Source organism: Python bivittatus, unplaced genomic scaffold, assembly GCF_059951505.1.
Source record: "Python bivittatus isolate LINGU-HERP-01145 unplaced genomic scaffold, Pbiv_v1 ctg000320_np1212, whole genome shotgun sequence".
Lineage (NCBI taxonomy): Eukaryota > Metazoa > Chordata > Lepidosauria > Squamata > Pythonidae > Python > Python bivittatus.
The window spans coordinates 14,016,939-14,041,011 of record NW_028277052.1 but is presented as its reverse complement, the minus strand read 5'-3'; the positions used below and the strand labels follow the sequence as shown (position 1 = coordinate 14,041,011).

The 24,073-nt window shown below is 39.4% G+C and overlaps 1 long non-coding RNA gene across 1 annotated transcript; it reads right to left on the bottom strand.

Moving 5' to 3' along the window:
• Nucleotides 1-926: 926 nt before the first annotated feature.
• LOC112541231 (uncharacterized) lies at nucleotides 927-21,151 on the bottom strand. The gene is made up of 3 exons (XR_003085262.2): nucleotides 20,977-21,151; nucleotides 19,308-19,436; nucleotides 927-1,079 (listed from the first exon to the last, which is right to left on the bottom strand). It is a non-coding gene; the product is annotated as an uncharacterized LOC112541231 (long non-coding RNA).
• Between the last annotated feature and the right edge of the window lie 2,922 nt (nucleotides 21,152-24,073).

Genomic DNA, 24,073 nt, shown 5'->3' with positions numbered 1-24,073 from the left:
ATATCTAGGAGCAAAAATGTATTTAGAATTGTGGATCTAAATTCCACTTTTTGGGGGGGAGGGGTGTCTCCACTGCTGATAAATCATTGTTGCTGTTGCTTTTTGGAAATGCCTTGTTGTTGTTTTAGTTTTAGTGTGAATTCAGAACTTGGAGGATTTTTTTGCTGTAGAGAAATGCTCAAGTGGGACATGGTAGTGCTTTTCTATAATGTGCCAGTAAAATAGGTGAACAGAAAGATACAACTTGTATGTATACATTGGAAACCTGGCTCAAGATAGGGTCAAATAGCACATTCTGATAATTCTATCTGAGTCTTTATCTCTATTTGGAATAGTCTCTATTTGGGACCACAATACATGAAGAAAATTGAACCTTTCATCAACTTCCCTCCTAAAATTCTCCCTCCAGAAGAGATGGGAAGCTTTCTAAAATACCCATGTATGCATGCATATAGGTTTTTTTTGAGGGGCCATGAAAGATTTAAATTCAAGAGACATAGTTCCTTCCAAGACAGAGCTATAGAATGGGAAGAATAGTTACAAGTTGATCTTCTGCCTATGACACAGCTGTTCAAACATGGAAAAGCACTTGCTAAGGGAAAGCAGGAACATTTGGAATTCCTTCTTTTGATTCTTGGTGGATTCAGTAATATCCACTTCTAGTCAGCATGGATAGAATATGAACAATGATGATAAATGATACCATATTTTTCCATGCTATAGTATTTCGCTGACTGGGATCAAGCAGTAAATTCATCTGATATTAGAATAAGCCTTGAGAAAGAGATATGCCGTAAGGCAGAGAAAATCTAAGGGCAACATGGGAGAGTCCCCTAGATCAAGTGAACTGATGACAATGCAAATATGATGGGATCTCAAAATTCATTCAAGGGAACTTATTTCTTTATTTCTCGGTGCATGTAGGGATATGATGGGTGAACATCAGAAGCATTTCAAGATTTTTGCTTGATGCCATCATTACTGCATTTTCTCCTGTTCATTTGATCTAGGTGACTCCCTGGTGTTTCTGTTAGTAGAACTGGATTCATATCCATGAAGACCCAGTGATGTTCTTTTGCCTAGAAGGGTTTAAAAAAACAAGGCAGTCTTATCAAGCTGTTTTTGCATGATCACAGTGATCAGAGACATCTTACTTAGAATGCAGACTCATATCAGCCATAGTGGAAATCTACCAGGAATGGGGATGATTTAGAGGGAAGTGTGTCCAGAAAGATCTGGTTACTTTTGAAAGCAAATGATGGATGTATCATTTGGATTATGTGGGTTGGCTTTGAAGAACACCATCTGGGAGGTCAGATTCTTATCAGGCTCCTTTGTACCAGCTCAGACAAGCTCAATAATTTCTTTAAAAGCTGACCTTATTGTCACTTGTATTTCTGTTTCTGATCCCATGATATCAGTCAAATTCCCTCCTTCCCCCCTCAATACCCCTGTAGGCATCTGCATTTCTATGGCTAGACTAAATAGAAAGCCAAAAGGAAAGAGTCATTTTAAGGGGATCTGCTTCTCACCAACTGCATCACAAAAGATGTTGCAAAACAGGGTGATTAATGAACTATTTTGTTATTGCAACCAATATATGCCAGAAAAAAAGAATGTTATGGACTGGTGGGAAGTGTTCACATGACAGAAACGTGGTTTCTTATTGGTAAAAGGTCTTCTAATGGATGAGAACAAATCCTGTTTATCTGGCATTTCGTTTTTCATAAGGGCCAGTTAGATACTTCCAGGAAGTCCACAAGAGTTCATTGGAGTTGGGCAGTCAATAAATTTAAATAAATAAATAAGGAAGACATCATGGAATAGCCAACTAATACACACACACACCACACAAATTGCCAATTAATGTGGATTTCCCCCTACCATTTAATCATTGTGGCTAGTAGTCACTGAACTTTAATAAAGGCTTTAAAATGGAACTGAACTTCAGTTCCATCTTAAAGCCTGTATTAGTCCAGGACCAATTCTATCCAGCAGCTACCATTCCACCTAACTGAGGCAGACAGAGAACTAGGACACCTCTCTGCTAAGATTCTGACTGCCATTGGGTTTCTTTTCTGGAATGGTTTCTATTCAAGATAGAGCTTCTATCCAAGTTCTAGGAAAATAAGAATAAAGGCCTGAGTTCACTTTTCCATCCTCAGTTCTAGATCCTTTAGAGCAGTATATTTTACTCACCAGCAATCATCACTCAGATAAGCAAAGGTTACCACCAGGCACACAATCAAGCAGTAAACAGATGCTAATCAAGGAACTACCGGAGGAGCAAAACAAAACCCCCACCCCCGCCAGCACCAGCACTGGCAAGGCATGCCACAGTATATAAATAGAAAGCAAACCCCATCCCATTTTAGCACTGAAGATGTTACCTAGCTGGGTAATAAAACATTTGCAAGAAAAGAACCAAGCTCAGAGAACACCAAGGACTCCACAGTTCAACCCTGAGCTACACATATTCACTTCTGTTGGTACAGTAAATGTTGGCAGCATTTGGCTAATCTTGCCTTGGTTCCAAAGACTGGGCCTTGCTAATACAAACATGGAAGCCCATGAGGAAAGACTAGGGCTATAGGCTTGACTGGGAAGTTGAGGATTATCCCAGAAAAAGGTAAATGGCAAACTACTTTTGTACTGTTGCTAAGTAAATGGCATGATGATCTTCATATAGTCACCAAGAGTTGAGCTTGATTCAAGCTGCATCCCTAAATAGCAGTAAACAAATTACAGCTAATCACCATATATAGTGATAGGAAGTTGGACAAATTCTTTTAGAATGGTATGAACAAAATCTTTTTCTCTGTTCTGAATCTCCCATCCATCAATATCATTGACTAACCCAATATTAAGAGAATGGGAGGAGGAAAACAAAAACAGTATTGGCATTCTCTATAATATGCATCATTTTATACAAGTTCATCAACCTGTATGAAGTTGTATTCCATATGTAATTTCAAAATTCAGGGCAGAATGTAGAAGCGGGTAGCTCTATTGCTGGAGGATATTACGTAAAGCATTTTAAGGTAAGGAAGGGCAGCAGAGGCAGGTGGTGAGCAGGAGATAGTGGGACTGAAGCTGTTTTCAGTAGGGTCCTCCCATGCCAGAAACAAATGAAAAGATGGCAATTTCTCCCATTCCACATACAAATGGGAGAACTTCTGAACTGGATAAACTAGGGTGGTTTCAGGGTGGTTTAGAGAGTCCAGGACAAGCAAAGCAGGATGTTGCTCCCTTTTTCAACTCCTTATGCCATCTCCGAACATCTACCATCTGAGATAACAACCAGATTTTCTCTAATGACTAGCCCTGCTCTAAGTTTCAGCTTCAGCAGAAAAACAGGAAGATGCTCTTTGAAAACAGTTAATTGGAGAAATCTCCTAGTCTGAAGCCACCAGTAAGAGTACAAATTACCTGATTCCAGGCAGTATTTAATTATTTTGATTTGCAGAAAATCTACACTGGGAAAAGATTGGCACCCATCATTTCCCTCATCTTTTCTTTCCCTGTTACCTTGAGGAAATGATCATCTATACTTTTATCCACTTCTCCTTAGTTCTTTCATCTTATTCGTTGTGTTTTGTACATTGATCTAGCAGCATCAGACTGATATCAGAACAATTAAAAAAAATGTGGACTTCTGTCTATGTATTTTAGGTGGTTTATGAATTTTTGGAGTGTGAGATGGGATAGAAACCTTTACTTTATACCCTTTCAGTCCCATGCTATGTTCCTTTTTCTAGAATTGTACATCATGTTTAATCAGCCAGTTCTTTCTAGCACCATAGTTTCCTGCAGAAAAAGTTGATAAGCACTCCAGGCTGTGGAGACAACTTGGGACTTGAACAAACATTGATAGTGCTGAGAATTTTAATTTCTGCCAAAAAGGGAGTTTCCTTTCACTTTACTGAAATATTTTCTTACTTGGCAAAATCTGTCTGCAGAGCATGAACTCAAGATCTCTAGAATTAGTCTGTGTTCTCCCAAATAGAACTATGATATTAATGCTGCTAGAAATTTCAGTAGAAGTGAAGGAGGGGAGAACTTGGCATCAGTTGTACTAGAAAGTCTCTGGGCAATTGACATTTCTTTAAATTCTCAACATTAGCACATGATTTGGCATCTCCATTTTGATCTGAAATCAGTGGAGAAATACTACTGAAACATCTGTGAATAAATAAGGCCAGTAAGAGCTCCGGGACAATGCATTTCAATGACATAGCACCAAAAGTAAGTTACTATTTTCAGTGGGTGACCTTCATTTATAGATTTTTATTAATAGCCACATTGGACATTCTCTTTGTTTTATATCTCAAAGGATATTTTTATATGTAGTGTGGCTCTGGCCATGCCCAGTAATCACATATAGAGCAAATCAAGGTCCTGGATCAAAAACTGTGCCAAATAATACAACTGATTTTGTATTCTAATATGGCGACTTGAAGACATGCATTCAACTGCACATCTATGCATTCCTGGTAGTCAGCATCCACACTTCATCTCTGATAACCTCCTAGTTAGACTGCTGAAATATACTTCATGTGGATTTGCCCTTGAAGATAACTCAAAAGCTGCAGCTGGTAGAGAATGTGGCAACAAGATTATTGTCTCTAGAAGACCTTGAGGGATCATATAATTTCAGTTTTAAGGGAACTGCATTGACTATCTATGCACTAGCGGTAGGAATTTAAGGTTTCAGGTCTCAGTTATTTGTATGAGCTCTTCTTCCAATATCTACCTGCCTGAACGTTCAGTGGATCCTTCTCAGCACTCTATAATTAGGAAAGCTAAGAGAAGGTCTTCTCTATCATGGCACTTTGATTTTTGGAATGTCCTTTCAGTGGGGACATGCTGACATCAACATTACTGCTTTTTGGCTCCAAGCAAAGACTGGGGTTTTTACTCTCACATTAGTGACTTAGTGTCTACAACCTGGCTGTGCCTAGTAAAAATTGTCCCTATTATTATATTGTAGCTGTGTAGCTAGGTATTGTTTATTTTTATTTCATTTTATTATTTTAGCTTTGCATTACATATGATTTTTCAGGATTTTGCAGTGTCATTTGTAAATTTAAAAAAAAAGGAAAGAAACACAAGTAAATACATTCAAGGATGTAACTATAAAAGACACATTAGAAAAAAATCCACACCAAAAAACATTTTCCTATGAAACAAAAGACTGTGGGTAGATAGCATGCACATAAGGAAATGTGTACTAAAATGTGGTTATTAGGAAGATGTACATACATGTGCACACAAATGGCTCTGCAAATGTTCTAAGATGAATTTGTAAACAAGGGATCTGTAAAAAAAGAAAATGATCAAAAATGCAATTGAAAAAGAAACCTACTCCCAGGTTGAAATAAGATTGTGGGAAGCCATTTCTATGTTCACTAGTACATTAGCTCTTCATATAACTCCAACAATTATGGATAGCTATGAAGGTACCAAGGTGAAAGAATGTGGTGTAGTGGTTAAGGTGTTGGAGATCGGGGAAATCCAGTTTCAAGTCCATCTTTAGTTATGGAAACTCACTGGGTGGCTTAGTCCCAGTCTGTGGATTAGCTCCAGTCTGGGTTTAAACTCCCTCAAGTCCTTCTATGTTGTCTCATTGTGGTGGTGGAGGTGCTTCTGGGAGTCAAGAATGGACATCAAGAATATATACTCCCAGCAGGGTACCCAAAGTGTGAAGGTCATCCCAGTTGCTCAGCTAAAGTGACACCTACATTGGGCAGCAGCAGTATAGGAAGATGCTGGAGGTGGATGATCACTTCAGTGACAACAACAAAGGTATCAGTTCAGACCATGTAGGAGAAGGCAGTAGTAACCATTCCTGCATTTTATTAAGAAAACCACATGGCAGTGTGTATTATAAGACAGAGAAGACAACTAAAGTGGAAACAAAGGACAAGCCAAGAGAATGACCTGGATAAGGACTTTCTACTGAATATACAAAAGATGTTTGCTAAAGCCTTTGGGATGGGAAAAAGAAAAATTGAAGAGAGATCAAATCCTACGACAACATGTGAATGAATTAAAGTTCAAGATTGTTAGAAGTAAAAGGAAGGAATATAAAGTGGGTTTGTTTGACCAAGGTTAAAATAAGACATGTTTCTATAAAGCTCTGGTAACCCTTTACAGATTTTGCTGACATCAGGACCGAAAAGCTGATGATTTATAGATTAGAATATAGATAAGGGATGGGTTATGGGAAGAAGAGGTATTTGTTTGTAACCTTAAAGGGGGTGAAGGGTTCCTAAGTTTGTTTATAGTTGTGATGCAGATTGGAAGTAACTTTTAAAAATATTTTTTCTTTTTTCTTTCCTTGCCCTTTTTATTTTTTCTATCTTTTTCCTCTCTGAGTTTAGTTTGTATTTGCCTTTACTACTGTCATCAACATTTTCAGTAAAAATTATTTTTAAAAAAGAGAAAGCCACATGGCTATGGTGGGAAAGGTGAAAGGAAAAAAGGGGAAGAGGACCATCAGCAGAAAGGTGAATGGATTCAAATGCAGCAGCAATGGGCACACCATTGGAAGATCTGAAGGGCCAGGTTGAGGACAGATTACTCCAGAGAAGGTCTATCTATGTGGTCACTAAGAGTCAACACCAACTTGATGACACATAATCAGTCAACCAACCAACCAACCAACCAACCAACCAACCAGTCAATCTAGGTTTAAAAGGAAGAGAATTCCCCATGTAAGCTACCTTGAACTCCTTAACTTACACTGCATTTCATTTTCTAATAGGAAAGCAAAGCAAGAATAAGAAACTGGACTCAGTTTAATTCCATGGCAGGCAGAAGAGAAGAACAATACCTTGTGCTTTATTCTGCTAAGCACAGCTTTGTCTTTTGACTTGTTAAATACCCTTCAGAAGCATCTGTGGTGAATATACCATGACTTATAAAACCCAGCATTCATTGTGCCCTAGATGCTGGGATTGCTGGTTTTCTCTCCTCTTACTGCAGTTCATTTCCTCCCCCAGTAGTTTCCGAAGGATGAAGTCTTGAAATCTTTCATCAGTTTGCTGTGCACTCACCCCCACCTTTGCTTTCTTTTCTCTCCCCCTTCCCCCCCCCCAGAAGACATATTTGGCCTGATATGATGCAGGAAGGGAGTCAACCAAGTAACCTGGCAGCATTCTTTCCAATCTACCCCCGGCATTACCTCCATTGCCTCCTCCCCTTCCTCCCTCTGGCCATGCTACTGTGATTCCAGCTTGCTCAAGAGAAGCGATGATAAATTTCCTACAGTGGCATTACAGACAGTCATAAATAATGCCTTGCACTCTGGTGCCGGCAGTTTCCATTAGAGCTGTCTGGATTGGGCTGTTGATACCTTGGTTTATGCTGGGACCAGCAGTAAAATTTATCAGTCTTTTTTCTTCACCTCATAAATCATCTCAACCTGAAGCCATATGGCAGAGAAACCCATGGAATCACATGACCAGCAGTGACAGGGGCAAGCAGAACAGACCCTCTTGGAAAGGAGAGAGATAGGACACAGCAGCAGAACCACCTTTCCAGTCTTCTCTGATAGATTTTGCAATTTCTCCTGTAATAGTGTAAGACTGTAATAGTGTAAGTGCAAGCCCGAAGCCGGGGGACTGCATGATGCCACCCAAAGCATGCCCTCCAGGACTTTCCAAAGGGGTGACTTAATGGCATTTTCTAACATGATACAAAGGGGAAATGATTAAATGCATAAATCATATTTAATTGTTGTTAGCTTTCAATGTAATTGGAATGAAATCAAAGTTTTAGTCCTGGCCCCACCCCTTGTATTTTGACTGAGGCTTCCAGCACATCACTCAGGGGTCAGATGTGACTAGCGGCCTGAAAAGAACAGTCCATGCACATTGTATGTATTGTGGATATCCTTTGCGAATATTTTATAAACCTCTAAATATTTTTGCAAACAATTGTCCAACTGGATAGTTCAATGCAGATAATAACTTCAGGCAACTCTAGTTGGATTAAATGACCTTTGCGATGATGATGATGATGATGATGATGATGATGATGGGCAACTTGTACATTTCATTTCCAAATATCTGTCAGGAACTACTAAGGGAAGAATCAGAAACTTTTTGACGTGGCTCACACTTCACACTCATTCATACTTGGCTTGCTAAGATTTGTAAAGTAAAAATTAGCTCCATTCATACATCGTGCAAAGATATGAACCGTGGTTTAGAAACCACAGTGCTCAAGTTCCTATAAATATGCTAGACCAAAGCCAAAAAAATGGCATTTATGACTTTATACAATGAATAAGCCCAACCTTTGTTTTTTGCTTTCAGTTATCTTATGTGACAAGCTATCAGAATAGCAGTTTAGGGCCTCTTTTGGGCAATATGGTGGCCTCTACCTCTAAACAGGCCTGTCTCCTCCAGTCATTCCACCGCCTGGGTTCCTACATCACTCTAAATCAGGAGTGGGCAACATTTAAGAGATGGGGAGCTAGATTGTGACATCTGACTTTTGGGTGCATTGCAGAAGGCTGCCCACTAATGTTATGAAGTCACTGGAATAGGTTTTCTGTTGGGGATGGGTGGAATTAGAGAGGTATGGTGAGAATGAAATCAAGAAGCCTTAGGGAGGCAATCCAGATCCACTCCCTACCTTAACTCCTCCAGAACCCCCCTGAACAGCCCCCAGCTGTATCAATGATGTTCTGCCTTTTTGTTGCCAAATGTTGGAAGCTCAAATTGGAGCTACTGGTGGGCCACAATTGTGGGCACATGTGGCCCCTGGGCCATGGATTGCCAAAGCATATGCTCCACCATTGCCCTCTCTTACTGTACATGAATGCCTTTTCTTCCCCTTAACAAAACACATCTTCTGGCTTAGAAGAATTTCATTTTGTAATTCTGCTGGCTGATGCAAACATCTCTGCTCAGGAGCAAGGTAAAAGAGACTAAAAATCATGTTCTGCTGAAGTTTGCAATAGAATGTGTTGTGGGGAAGGTTTGCCTTGGAACAGGAAAACATCATTGGTTAATTATCCCACATTTTGCCTAGCTGTGGCATTTAATTTCCCTATAATAGACTAGCCACCTTGTAACAGCAAAACGCCTGGGTAAATGAGGAGTGCCTGCCATTAATATTTTGACTATTAGGGACAGGCATAGGGGAAGTTTAATAAACTATGCAAAATATTACCACTGAATTGTTCAGCCTTGAAAATGTACTTTCATAATTAGCAGCTGGTTAGTTAAAATAAATATCATGCTTAGTTAATATGTTTTTTTTCTTTTTGCTATAAGCCAGTAATGTCAATGCACTGAAGCAGCCACCAAAAAACATATCTTTCTTGTTCCATCTTTTTGTTTAAAATGAAGGAGGACACTATAGTATTCCTAAAAGTATCCATGCAGCAGCTAGCCCTTGGCTGTTAAAGCAACTGTGGACCACTAGTGGCCTCCAGTCCCCAGTTTTGCAGCATGGTTCCTGCCTCTTAGGTACCAGCATATACCAATATGATCATCTGTGAAATATGAGTGACAGTCTTCATACACACATTTAAGGAAGGAAAAAAGATAATTTGAAAGCCATATTAGGAACCTTAAAGGCAGGCCTCTGATCCCAACTTAACCAATGATATTATGATGATAGAGGATATTTTGTCTTCCAGGCAGAGAATTGAGTCTGGGAATAATTTTCAGGCACTACAGACCAATATCAAGATCAGAACAAATTCTAGAATTTCTGCATCATGCAGGAAAGGAAAACAAGACTAGAGGCGAATCAATCGTTTGGTTGGTTGGTTAATTATGTGCCATCAAGTCAGTGTTCGCTCTTAGTGACCACTTAGATAGATCTTCTCCAGGATGATCTGTACCCAACCTGGTCCATCAGGTCTTCCAATGGTACACCCATTACTCCTAGAAATGAGTCATTCACCTGGCTGCTGGTCATCCTCTTCTTCCTCTTTCTCCCACCTTTTCCAGCACTATAGACTTCTCAAGAGAGCTAGAGATAATGTGTTCAAAATATGATAATTTGAGCCTGGTCATTTGGGCCTTGAGTAGAACTCTGATTTGATTTGTAGTAGTCCCCAGATCTTCCATTTCCTCTCCAAATTGGCTCTCCCTTTTGTCTATCTGGGTAAAAGCTACTTGATAAATCTACAAAACTTAGAGGTGGGGATTGAGCTAGAAGTTTTTAGTTCATTACCTGAGGATTCCCCCTAATAGGAAAAACGTGAGATAAATATGCCAGTTTCACTAAGATTTGGAATTCAACTATTCTCCCATCTAAGCATCTAGTGCTGCTAAATCATTTTTGATCTCCCGAGGCTATGTTTATAAGAGGCACGTGGGTATATGCAATCTTGTAAAAGCAAAATTCCAGGATGCTAATTCATAAAGAAAGACAATCTGACCTCAACCAGGGAGCAATTCTCCTTTGACTAACTTCTGGATGGCTCAGACAGATGGGAGCCAGTCTTTTTTCCAGAGGGAGGCTGTTCTAAAACCTTGCACCACCTCTGAGAAGTGATACTTTCTGCCTTCAGAACCACTCACATCTTGCAAGTAGAATATTACAAGCAGTTTCCTCTGGGATAACTTTCTTGGGTGGGTTGAGTCTGGTTGGAGGAGATGGTTTTGAAGGAACTTTATGCCAAGCCATAAAGGTTGAAATGGTATGGTTGCCCTCTTCTCTTGGTATTCTGCTATCTCAGTTCTACTGCATAGCTAGACCAAATGTAACTTAAATACAGCTGAGTTTGAGGATTCAGAAACACAGGGCAGGATAAGTATAGTTCTTAAACAGGCAAAGATTGGGAAGATTCATATTTCAGTTCCTTTTGAAAGTGACTGACTGTGTCTCTACTAAGTCTATCACACAAGTTTGTTGTCACAAGGATAAACTCATACACACCACCTTCATGCCTCAGAGGGAAAACTGCCAGAGCGTCCAGGGGGCTGGAAGGCAAATGATGAAATGTGTACGATAACATCATCACACAAATGCTGTGACTTATGTACTGTGTCAGACATCAGGACCCAAGTCCATAATAGTGGCATTTGTGTGATGTCACCACATGTGTGTTTCATTTTGGTAGCATTGCTGTTGCTGTGGACACTGCTGGAAGACTGAATACAAATCTGCAGCTTCCTATTTCCTAAAATGTTTGGATTAGTTATATTTGTTCTTTTTTATATACCTTACTGGCCTTACAAGAAGAAAACAGAATGAATGAGTTGCTATCTGCTGAGAGTGTTGTTTGGTGTTTTGAATCTGAATGTGTGTGTGTGTGTGCGTGCATGCACATGCATGTGTGCATTGGTGAGTATGTCTGCATTTTGTGTTTAAACCAAAGGGATAAATTTTACACACAACCTTTCCTAAGGCAACATACTTAATACATCCAAGAAGGAATCTTGATAGGAATAGAAAAGTGAGCTCACTTCAAAACTGTAACCAATATTTGCACATTGGAATGACTAATTCCCCACTCTGCACTGCAGAACAATAGACATAATAGCAAAGTACATTAATGCAAAGCGGGCTCGTCTGGTGCCTTGGTTATTTGACACATAAATAAGGAGACAAGAGGAGGGGGGATATATATATATATATATATATATATATATATATATATATATATATTCATTCTACCTGTGTATAACTATCCTCCGAACAGCAGGCTATGAAAGCAACTCAGAAAATGCTGACCCAGGCTAGCTGTACACCTCCTGTGTTGGGGTTGGCACATGATTTGCAGAACTGCAGGAGTTCCATCACTGACCTCATTAGCAGTGCATTTCCTGCCTTGTTAGCATCATATTTGTATAATTTACAGCACCTTGGTTTTTATGGAATGTGTTCCTTGTAGAGTATAATGGCGGTAATATATTTAACCTCTTCTATTTAGGAAGGCTGGTGCCGAAGACAGCCTGCAGATATAAAAGATGCTTCCCCTTCCTCATCTCCTCTCTTTCCCTGCATGCTCCCCTCCCCTTTAGTTGCTATATATCCAAAATATATATGCTACCTATAAAATGTATATAAAAGGAAAATGCAGAAGCAGGGCTTGGAGGAGAATGGCATTTGCTGAAGCTTCCCCAAGGTCACACTATTGAACTGGCACCTTGTTAGAATTTGGAAGCCAGTTTTCCATTGTTTAAAGAGAACTTGAGTAGGAATGTAGAAAGTTGTAGCTAGGACTAGACCTCTGGGTTACCTGGGAACCCACAACCTGGGGGTCCCAAAGAGTAAATAATGGGAGCAGATGCTGAATTCATCACTTGAGCCATCCTGTAGATTTTGGACCATCCTCCCCCCCTCCCTTTTTTAAAAGCATATTGTATAATGAAGGCCAAACAGGTATCTACATTGGTATAGAGGCTTATTTTATTCTTACCACTAATAATAATAATTTTCATGAAGATGCTCATTTCCAAGTAAATGCTTTTAGGATCAGGACAGGAGAAGCAAATTTCATTTTATTCCTGTACTTATGATAATGCTGCGATTTAAAATATGAAGCTGAACATTCTCAGAGTCTTATTTTTCTCATTGAAAGGCATTTATTCCTCATATATTTAATTGCTCCAACATGTCAGAAGCATGACATGATATAGAGGAGGCAAAGGAATACTCATGGTCATCTAAGGAACACCCTGTCCTTGTAGCCAAAGGTCCAAACTTTGCCAGTTCTTTAAAAAGACGAGAATATTTAGCCATCTACTCCTTTACTGGCAGTACTGGTTGTCAGGATTTCAGTGAAGATCTTTCTGATCATCTGCAAGAAATGTTGTTTTATATGGTTGGGCTTGAATCTGATGGCCTACTGCATGTACTGTAAGACCATCAGTTGCATGTACCCCAGAGTGGAGTGAATGGATAACTAATAACTTTAGTTATTTAAGTTGCCCTTTGTGCTGTGGGAAGCTACAGCTGAAATGTGCATATTTCTGCTTACAAGTAAGTTGTGATTTTACATGTGCTTTCACACTCACTGCAACAAAGCTGTCATGTTCATTACACCAAACACAACACAACAAAGCTGTCACATTCACTGCACATAATTTCAATTAGGATAGTTGGTGTGAAGTAATACATGTTATCCTCTCATACTTCTGAACAATGTAGCAAACGTTATAGAAGAAACCCATATTTTGTCTTATTTCTACCCTATAGCTCTGAAGAACAGATTTCCATAGATGATTACACCACCATCTCAGACTTTAGCGGACTTCATCATTGTGCAAACATTTGCACTTCAAAATCCTTGAAATGCCAAATCACATCACTTGCCAGATGGCTAGCTGATAGAAGGTACAAAGGGTTGATTGGCAGGCAAGTCAGAACTGGGGGGTGGGAGTAACAATAATAATAAGACAATACCTTTAACACTATCAAACAACAACATCTGCCTATCCCAGGTCCTTGGGAAGGACTCAATAGGCGGATAAAAATGCCAAATCTGGCTGACTGTGCAACCAATCATCATCATCATCATCATCATCATCATCATCATCATCATCATCATCGTCGTCATATATTAACAGGAACAATCTCATGCCCATTTCCAAAGCATGAAGTACTGTCTATATGTTCATTTATTCATTCATTCATTCATTCATTCATTCATTCATTCATTCATTCATTCATACATTTGATGTGGGAGCAGCCAGACATTCATAGATCCTTGATGGTGTGCAATTTTTCAGAAAATCCAGATAATGTTCTGAATTTTCTGCTAAACTTTGTTCTTCAATTTTCTCCAAAGCTTTCTTTCACTGTGAGACTTCTGTTTCTCTATTTCATGGTAAGGATGCTTTGATCAGATTCCATTATTATTAGGCAGAAGAAGGAGCTGGTATTGTGTTTTCTCTTACCCATCTCTGCATCACTCTGTAGTTTCTCTGGCTGCCCTCCCTGGTTAGATTTCCTTCTCTTGGGACTTAACTGAAGTATGGGAAGCCAGGGAACCCAAAAATAACCAGAGAGACTATTGTAAAATGAAAAACAGGAGATCAGCCATCTTGTAAATATCACAGGTAACAGAATTTTTGCTGAACCTTTCTTTGATGATGATGATGATGATGATGATGATGATAAGCAAAAGCAATTTCTTTTCCATTAAGCTGAATGAAATAGGTGGAAAAACATGTCCAGCAAAAAATTAGCAAACTGCTAATCCAAACACATACTGTATAGAGTATAGTATGTGTAAGAGAAGTGGGGAGAGGGGGAGAATCAATACTCTAGAATGCCTAGGGTGTAATAGAAGTTTACAGCAACATCAGAGGAGTTGCAGTAGAATTCCCCACGCCAAGACAAGTATCAGTTGATAATGTATTAATGAATACACATCAGTATGGATTTCAGAACAATGGTTCAATTCTTGTGATTGCCCTAAGCTTTGTTGCAAAAAAGCAGCAGCATTTTTATATATATTTTTGGCTTCCAAAAGGTGTCTGACTCTCTTTTTTCAGACTTTGGAGCTGTTACGAGAATACAGCTTGCTGCTCCTACAGATCATGGAGCTGTTTCCAACTATTATCAGCACAGACACAGACCAGGCAGAACACGGCTCATATTTCCCATCAGGAGTGTTTACTTCCCAAATCAGAAGGTTCTCCTTGTCTCACAGAGAACAAGACAGTCGCTATGAGGTGTGGCATTTTATAAAGCGTTTCAAATAATTTTCACTCTTTCAGGAAATGGAGGTATGGGTGGAGAGTTGAACCTATGTTGATACACATGTAGGTCTTCCTTTTCACTCCCTTAATGTTGAAGAGGTCAGGTCTAAGTTATTACAGTTTCTCAACTGAGTAGACCTAAAGGAGGAAGCAACAGGAGGAGCTGTTTCCTCCTTTAGGTCTACTCAGTTAGGAAACTGTAATAACTTGGAACTGACCTCCTCAACATTAAGGTTGTTTATTGAGGCTGGGCCTCATTTGTAACAAGTTATGCTTAATCATATCAATGATCCATCCAGCCACAACTCTCTTTTCCACCCCTGCTCTGTATAATTTTCAGACACTAGCAGGAACTGTACCTAGAACTGAACAGGAACTGTAACCGAACCTGTTAAACTTCTTAACTTTTAAGAATGGTAATAAGCACCTCATAGACTGTCTGTGTTTAACCATCATTGAGACAAAAGTTACAAAGGTACCTATTTTCTGGAGGGGCACACCTTTGCCAAAACGTTTACTCATTCATTCAGAAAGCCTTTGTATGCTTTCTCCTTCAACTGCTTTCACTTGTGCTGAATTGTATTGCTTAGCCAAATCTTCTCAAATGAATGCCTAGTTAGCAATAAATGCACAAAGAGGGAAGACCTGTGGCATATCTGTTTGAGCATGCACGCGCGTGTGTGTACATCACTTTTATCAAATGATGCATAGCCTGTCTTTGGGCTCTGGATGGAAAGAATTAAATGGACAATGGTGAGCAGATTTATTAAAAACTGTAAGAACTGGGCACCAATTGCATCAGACCCATAATTTCCCATCATTGTCTAGTCTTCAGAGTGAGCTATCTCATTCGTCAAGCACCATCTCTTTCCAAGAATGCCTCTTGGCGCCACATAGGCCCAAGAGATAGCCTGAAAGAAATAAAAATGGCTGATTGCTGCAACTTTGTTCTTTGGTATGCCTAACTGCTCACAAACATACACACAGAGATATACACAAAACGACCAAAGTAAGTTAAGATGGTAAAAAGCATCTGGCAGGGGAAAATAGACAGAGTGGATGGCAGGGAACAATCTTACTACATTACCATTTTGCAAATAGAACACTAACACTGGCAACTTCTTCCAAGACTTGGTCTCAATATTTCTAGATAGATCCACTATTTCCAAAGAGAGTAATGGATTGGGAGCTCAGTAGATCAAAACTTGGCCCAAATTTGGGGCCCCTCCTATTTCATTCTTCAAGCAACTGTTTTGAGCCCCGAGCCAAAATGGTAGCCATCGATATCCTTCTTTCCTTCCTCCTTTACATCCATTTCCAAGAAGCCTGGTGGTGGCCTATATAGAAAGAGGAGGAGCACCCTACCTCATCTTTCATTGAAAAGTGTGTGTGTGTGTGTCCAACATAACAATGGTGCTGTGGACCTATACAAACCAGGAGATAGCCTTGGCAGTTTGTTTTGCACCTGAGCAGGAAGGTAGAGTGACCGTTGTTTTCACCATTGCACCCTGTTTACACAACAGATCTACCCTGCCCGTGGTCTGGTCTTGCCCTCTGTCCCTTTTAGGGCTAGGATCAGGTACAGCTGGGTGTTGTCTTTCCCCCAGATCTTCTCCGGTAGGTAGATCTTTCCCTTTTCCCTTATATAAATGGCTTTGCAGCAGCTCGCTCAAAGGATGAACGGCAGCCCCTGTAATATCTCCATGGCTTCTTGTTAGCTGCACTCTAAGCAGGAAAGTGACTGGCCCTGACAATATAATTTACATTGCTGTATAAAACTATCTGTGGAAGCCAAGCTAATTTCTGCCAGATTAGGCTATTTGTCTCCGCCACTGTCTAACGGCGCAATCTATCAGAGGGCTGTTTTCAAATATCGCTTTTCAAGCGTGCCCTTGAGAGGCAGGAATTGATTGGGATCTTAGAAAGCAAAATTACAGCAATAACTTAAAAGAAACAATAATTACTGAATCATACCAGTGTCAGCACTCTGCAAAACACGAAATAGCCATCAAACCCCAATCCAATATATTCTGAAGCAAATTTATTGAATGGAGGAGGAAAAAAAAAAGTAGTTGTATGAGAGTTCCCCCCTTCGCTCGCTACCCCCCCCACCGCTTCCCCCTCTCCTGTACATATGGTTATCTCCAAGCCACAAGCGAATGAGTCGATAATTCTTGTCATTGACTGCTCCATTTTCAGAGAGTCCAGAAGAGATCCATTAGCTCCCTCCTAGCGCAGTACGTCTCTCTCCCCCCTTCCCCTCTGGTTGTGCTTCTCAGGCAAACAAACATATATAACTAATCATCTGTTAAAATGCCGAGCTCCCTAATAAATCTTTGCAACTGAAATACTTTAATGGGTAATTAATTGATCCTGTTCCAGAGGAGTAATAAGATAATAAATTAGACAATATTTCACTCAGTCATGTCACTGTACTGTTAATGGCACTGTGGGGCTGAGCTGAAGGATAATAAATTACCCAGAAATTAACTGCTAAGAGCTTTCTGCAGAGAAATTGGCTGACAGGCAGGGCTCAGTGATTTAAAATCCCAGTGCCATTCTGATGTTCTCAGTATTGTTCACTGTTCCCACCCCACTCTCTCTCATCTGCCTTTGGTATAGAAATATTAGCTCGTATTTGGAAACCACTGGATAATAACGTCAAAGGATCTAGCTAGAAGGGGGCCACATGGATTAAAGCTTCCAAAGCCCCTTGTTGCTGATTCTGCTGACCGGGGTAGATGGGAATTGAAATCCAAAACATCTGTAGGGCTGCAGATTGCCTATCTTTTGACTTGCAGGTCCTACAATATCATGAAATGCAAAACAGTTGCCAAAGCCTGTTTCAGATTTCAGGGAAGACCTTAGATGAGAAGCTGTCTTCTGAACCCCTTTCTCTAGGTGCAACCAGCACTTCACCATGGCTGCTGTCTATCTATGTTTTTCTTCCCCTGTGCCGAATCTGTGTTAAATGTTGGATAAGCATTCTTTTTCATTCAACTCACTGCTTGTTTGTTTGCTTAAAAACAAACAGTTGGTAGTCAGCAGCAACAAGAAACTGGGAAAGAAGACCAGTGATTGGCATGGGCTGTAGTGGCTGTTCAAGATCACCTCTGATGGTGGTCCTCATAGGATCAAATCTTTCTCAAATGTCTATTTCCAGTGCAAGGACAAGGTGGAGTAAGAGTGTTCTATTTAATTTTGGTTTGGTTTTGGACCAACTGCTCTGCTGCAATATTTATCTGATTTTTTGTAGGATAAAACTGCACATTGATCTCTAACAACAACCCTAAGATGCAAAAAACAAATCCAGTCCTCCTGCTCCAAACATTTCGCTTCTATTTCTGCTTCCATTTAGATTTAATTGTATTTTGAATGCCTTCCTTAAATAATGTGCCAAGCCACTCCAAATCTCTCCCATCATTCATTTTTAGAATAATTCTTGCAGAGCATGTTTGACAACAGGAGTCACAGCTTACAACCCAATCATGCCACTGCAGTGACAGATTTCTAATCCTTTGGGCAAGTTCATTTTAGATCAATTCCTTTGATGCTATCTCCAGATGGTAAGTGATAATCTCTGACAAGTGACTACCAAGGGGGCAAAATGAATTTTTCGGGGTCTATAAATATTTCTGATATCTACGTGAAACTAAGATGCAAGGAAAATATGGCAACAAGGAGGCAGCTCCCAAATTTGTTTAAATGGGATGGGCAAATTGGCTTTGATCCCATCTCATGATTTGAATCCATTTGGAAAATTGATGGAATTTTCCAAATCCATTTTTTAAAAGGAGTATTTGCACATTTTGAATCATCAAATGGATTGAGATGCATTTGATGCTATTTGGAAAGTTAATTCAATTTGGAAATTTGATCAAATTGCCTTCAAGTCAAATCAACTTATCTTTGCATAGCCCTTCTGTCTTAACTAAGACAACAGGGTGAACCACGAGCAACAGAAATCAGTAAAAGGAACCAAAAATGTTCAAGTGTAGCAGGATACATTTGTTTTCTATACAGGAAGTCTGTAGTCTCATTGGACGTTTCTCGTGGTGCTCCATTTGCTCTAGTAGAGCTGATCTAGCTGTTCTATCAAACACTCCTTATGCAGCTGCTGTGTCATAGATGGGAGTTCACGAATAGTAAAGTTTTTTTAGGGAATATTTTTCTCTCACCAAGTCTCAGTCTTGATCCTGACACTCAGGAGACTGCAAAGGTTAGGAGTTTATAGTTTATGTTTGACATTTGATCCACAGATTTAACCTTCTCGACTGCCCCTAAAGTGGGAGGTGGGGATGTTCCCACCTAGACAGCTAGAATCAAGAGAATCCAGGAGGAATTGTATTTCAAGGCTGCCCATATATTAAACTAACTGAGGCCCTGTAAGGGGAGAAGGGGTCTGAGTCTATGGCAGGGTCATTCATCAACTGCTAATCTCAACATCTGACACTTTTATAGCCCTTGATTACAGCTGAGCTTAAAAGAACTTTTTGAGATTCATTTTTCCTATAAGGTTTTTGAAGTTCCACATAGAACAGGAGTTTCAGGTTAGAACTTTGCTATCCTTCTCATCGCAGAAAGATGCTTATTAGCAATACATCAGGGTGGTGGATCTTATCACATTACCCTTCCTTGCTTGAAATGTTTGCTTCTCCTTGTTTCAGAGTTCTGTGATTGCTCATTCTTCAATGTGACATATGCAGTCACTTGTCAACATTTCCCTTCCTGGATCTGCACAGTCAGGCTAGTCAATCTCTGCAAAATAATAAATGAACAGTTTTTAAAATAGCAGTATCAAAAACCAGTGAAAGAACAAAGTGGTGTCACCAGCCTTCACAAAATCTTTCAGATAAGACTCCTGCTAAATTTATTTTTGTTATAGTAATTCTATTAGAAATTACAATTAAAAAGATAAAAACTCATACAAACTAGGAGAAATAAAACAATAAAAAGAAGAAAAAAGTGCAGAAAAAATAGAATAGGAAAAAAAAAAGAATACAGTAAAGAAAAAGATAAGGAATATATAAAGAAATGACTTCCTTCTTCATCACAAAAAGTATAAACCATTTTAGTAACTTATCACCTTCTCTTAAAATACAATGAATAATCTCTTCTTCCTATATTCCATCTCTTATCTATAAACAAATCCTTAAAGCCTTGTCATTTCAGTCCTGATGAGTAAAATCCATTAAGGGTTACCGAAGATAACAGCATATCTATTTTAAGCTTCTTAAGAAGCAATCACAGAACTCTGAACAAATAAACCAATTTTATATTCCTTCCTTTTACTTCTAACTATCTTAATCTTTAGTCCCTTCAAATAATGTCCTAGAACTTAATTTTTTTTCATTTTTTCTTTGTTCCTTATCACAAAATTCTTCAAAGCTTTAACAAGTCTCTTTTGTAAATTCAATATAGGAAAGTTATTGTGATGGAATGGTATGGTGAAGGCTGTGCTCGGGGAGATAAGCATTTCCTTAGCCCCCAGAATGAGCATGGGAAGGTGAAGAGGATGAGACTGGGACCACCCTAAGGAATTCGCAGTGTTTGCTTGCTGGCTTGGGAAGTTTAGATTCAGTCTGGCGAGATTCTGTCTTGTTGGTGGAAGCTAATAAATGCAATAGAACTGTAACTGTACTGTCTCATGGAGTTCCTTGGGCTGAATCTGACAGTTATCCAGGTCACTCTTTTGGTTTGTTATTTGTATACCCCTTTTAATTATTAAGACATCAGCCAGTTTCATTTGTGTGTCTAGTGTAGCATCTTTTTCCATATCATTCTTGCAAATTGTCAGTTTTAAATCCACTTTCAGATCATTCTCACCCTTGTTCAGTAAAACTTATTCCTCTTCCATAACTTCTTTCCAACACAGTCTATTTATAGAGGCAGATGCTCTTAAAATTAACTTCTTGGTCCATTGTTCAAAAATATCTTTCAATATATCCAATGTTAAAATATTTTACTCCATTCTGTATTAGTAAGCCAAATTTAAGTGTTTTTCTCCTTTAATTGTAATCTTTAGTTCCTTCTGGTTCCCACTAGTATCCAGCCTTCAAAGTTTCATCCTATTTTTTTTTTTTTAAAGAGAATTCAAAAGAAAAGAATTTTCCTATGGGAAAGATTCTTATAATTAATTCCAAAATCTTATTTCAAATCCATCTGGACCCTTAGTCTGTTTCTAACTTTCCAAAATCAAAGTTCTAATCATCCTTTTGCTGCTTATTTCAAAACAATTTTTTGTAGTCCTTAAGCTTGTATTTAAAATTTCTTTCATTACGGATTGAAGGAAACTCACCTGGTGCTGTAAAACTGTTGATCCAAAGGTTCCTAATAGCTGAAAGACAGTTAACAAGCCATTTCTGAAAGTGATTAGAAAAGGAAGTATGTGAACCCAGTGTCCTTTTGAAGGTGCCAACCGTGGATTGAACAAAATGGCTATTCCCTCATCTCCCAGAGCTCTAAACCCACTGGAGACCACTCTCTTGTGGTCTCCTTGCAAGGAGCAACTGTCTGGAACACTTGTGGGTGATCTCAAGCCTTCTCCTTGTCCGGAGAGGAATTACAAAGAGCTAGTCTACTTGCCGGCTCTTCTTTCTGCCACGGTTGTTGGCTCCGCTTTCAGTGGAACCGCCTTCATTTTGCCATTTCTTCCCTGGAAGTCCAAACATTGCTAAATTTTTGAGCAAATATAGCTGTAGCTGATTTAGGGACTTGGCCAAGGGCACTGCAACTATTGCACTAGCACAACAGATAGTGTAATCTGTACTACTTCACTCAGGATTAGGTCTCTCCTATGTGGCAAAGGGTTAGGTGGATTGCATGTTATTGCTGACTTATGCTGTTTGGGTTACTGCAATAATCAGTTGAGCTTTATGTAGACATTTCCTTACTTCTCTTATTTCATGGCATTTGGGCCTCACTGTTTATTGTTTTTTTCCATGACCATTTATATATTGGTCAAAAAAAAGGCAGTTACTCATGAAGCTTATGCCACAATAAATCTATAAATCTAAACAAATGTGGCTATGTTGGAATATATATGTTGAACTACAGAACATAGGGGCCACACAGAGGCTCTGTTCATGCAACTTGCTTAATCTGGTTACCATTAACCATTTCCCAGGTTTGCATAATACATGGAATCTTAAACTAACTGATTTGTACAAATGCTAAGCCAACCCCACCCCCCACCCCCCAAAAAAATCAAACCCAAGTTTAGCATATTGCCCAAATGTATCTGCTAGATCTTTACTACCATATTGCACGAACATAGTCATTTTTACATTAGTCCTTCCAGAAACAGATGTGCCATGGGTATTCAAATATCAGAACATATACTTTTTCATTTGTTGAAAGTTTTCTCCTCCCACAAAAGAACTATTGGATATTCTGCCTCTTTCTTATGGCAATCTAGTATTTCTTATGACTGGAAGCACTAATAATGAAGCTAAAGTTTAAATATTTTGGATATAAAGTGAAGACAAGAGTCATTGGAGAAATCCATGATGCTTGGCGAAATTGAAAGTGGTTGAAAAAGAAGCTGTCAGAAGACAAGACGGCTAGATACTATGAAAGTTACTGACAGCCCTGACAAATGATGTCCATTGGGTCATGAAGCATCAGAAATGGCTGTATGATTGAACACAGCTACTACATTACTGGCTAAAAATACTGTTTTTCCTCCTTTTTTGGGGAGTGGGGGTATTACACTTCTCTCTATTGCTCTACAGCATTCCCATGAAAGTTCAACTTTCATCTTCGAAATGTGGGAAAAGAGGTAGCTGCAAATTGCCAGGGGAAAGAAGGCTATAAACTGGTAAAGACAGTAATGGATATAGTATTTTTGGAACCTGGAGAAGATGGGGTGAAAATGGAACGCATTTCCAGATGTGGAAAATGTGTGCAAATATTTCCAAGGCCAAATGATCATTCACAATATTGATTCCCACCACTGGAGAGTTCTTGGAACCTTACCTCCTGAAACTGTTTTGCATTTACTCTGAATGGCCAATTACAGTATGTGATGGCATTACCAGAAGCGGCAGGTGTAAAATGTTGAGACTATTTGAAGAACATTATAGGATGGGTGTTATTTTAGGGCAAAAATTGGTGTTAGGCTTCAGGGGCTTAACAAACCTGTTACATATTAACCGCTATCTCCCCAAAATAACACATATATGAAAATAACATTAGTGATTTGTCATTGAAATCCAGCTTTGGAATCTGGCAGACTCTGCCAAGGCCAGAACAATGGGCATAGAGGACCTATAAGCAGGTCCCAGGCTGCAGTGTCTCTTCCACCATCCTAAGAACTGCAGTCTTCGGAAATAGGAGTGCTCCATATGGGCCATATCTGTATCATCTGAATGTTACTATATGGAACAGTTCTAGAGCAGTAATCAAGGAAGGTAAACACAAAGAATGTAGAATGGGAATGTTCCAAATATGCAGCGACACATAATTTGAAGTTCCAAACTTGTTGTATGGTGATGTCATCAGGTTGTGGGCTACAACCTTCCACCATCCTAAGAATTTTGGATCATCCCCATTCTTCTTCCTTTGGGTTTACCTTTCTTGACTACTCTTCCTTGAGGCAAAAGTCATTTGACAGTTGGAAGCCATTGGGAATATACACGGGGAAGTCTTTGGAGCCTGTTAAGCACTCCAAATGCGTCTAAGCATCTTCCTTCTCTTGCATGTTCTCCTTTCTCCCCCTGCTGCCTTTGAAGAGAGTAATAATCAAGTCGGGTCCCTGGCAGAACTTGCAGATGAGATTAAAAGCAAATCAAAGAAGAAAAATCATGGCACAGTTTATGTCTCCCTAATTAAAACTCCGCCAGTCTTCCTTTTCTCTCCCCCACCCTCTTTTCCAACTAATGTTACACTAACGAGCTGAGTTTAGTGGCATTTATGTAGATAAAAGTCCTGATGATTGATCTCAATGGCTTGTTAAAATTAGTTTCAGTCCACCATATTGATTTAATTCCATTGCTTGAAAGTGCTAATTAATAATGATAATAAAAGTGTCTGGGCTCATTATTATCAGCAGGCATGTTGGGGACAGGGAAATGCCTCTGCCAGTGGGGACCAGTGTTTTCAATTTTAACCCCTTTCACATTGTCTGGATGTGAAGGATCCAGAAAGGGAATCAAAAGAGCCCCAGAAGTCAACTGGATCTCACTCTCTAAAAGAACCTTCCAGGGTTCTTTGTCTAAAGAAGGAGATTGGAATGGAAACAGCGAGAATGTCAGGGAAAGAGATGGCTGTCTATTGTACTAAGCCATAGTTTTCTTAACTATGGTTTATTAACTAAACCACACATTTATCACAATATTCCAGATCCAGCCAGGCCCCATGTTTCATGTGCAAACAATCCACACAACCCACTAAGC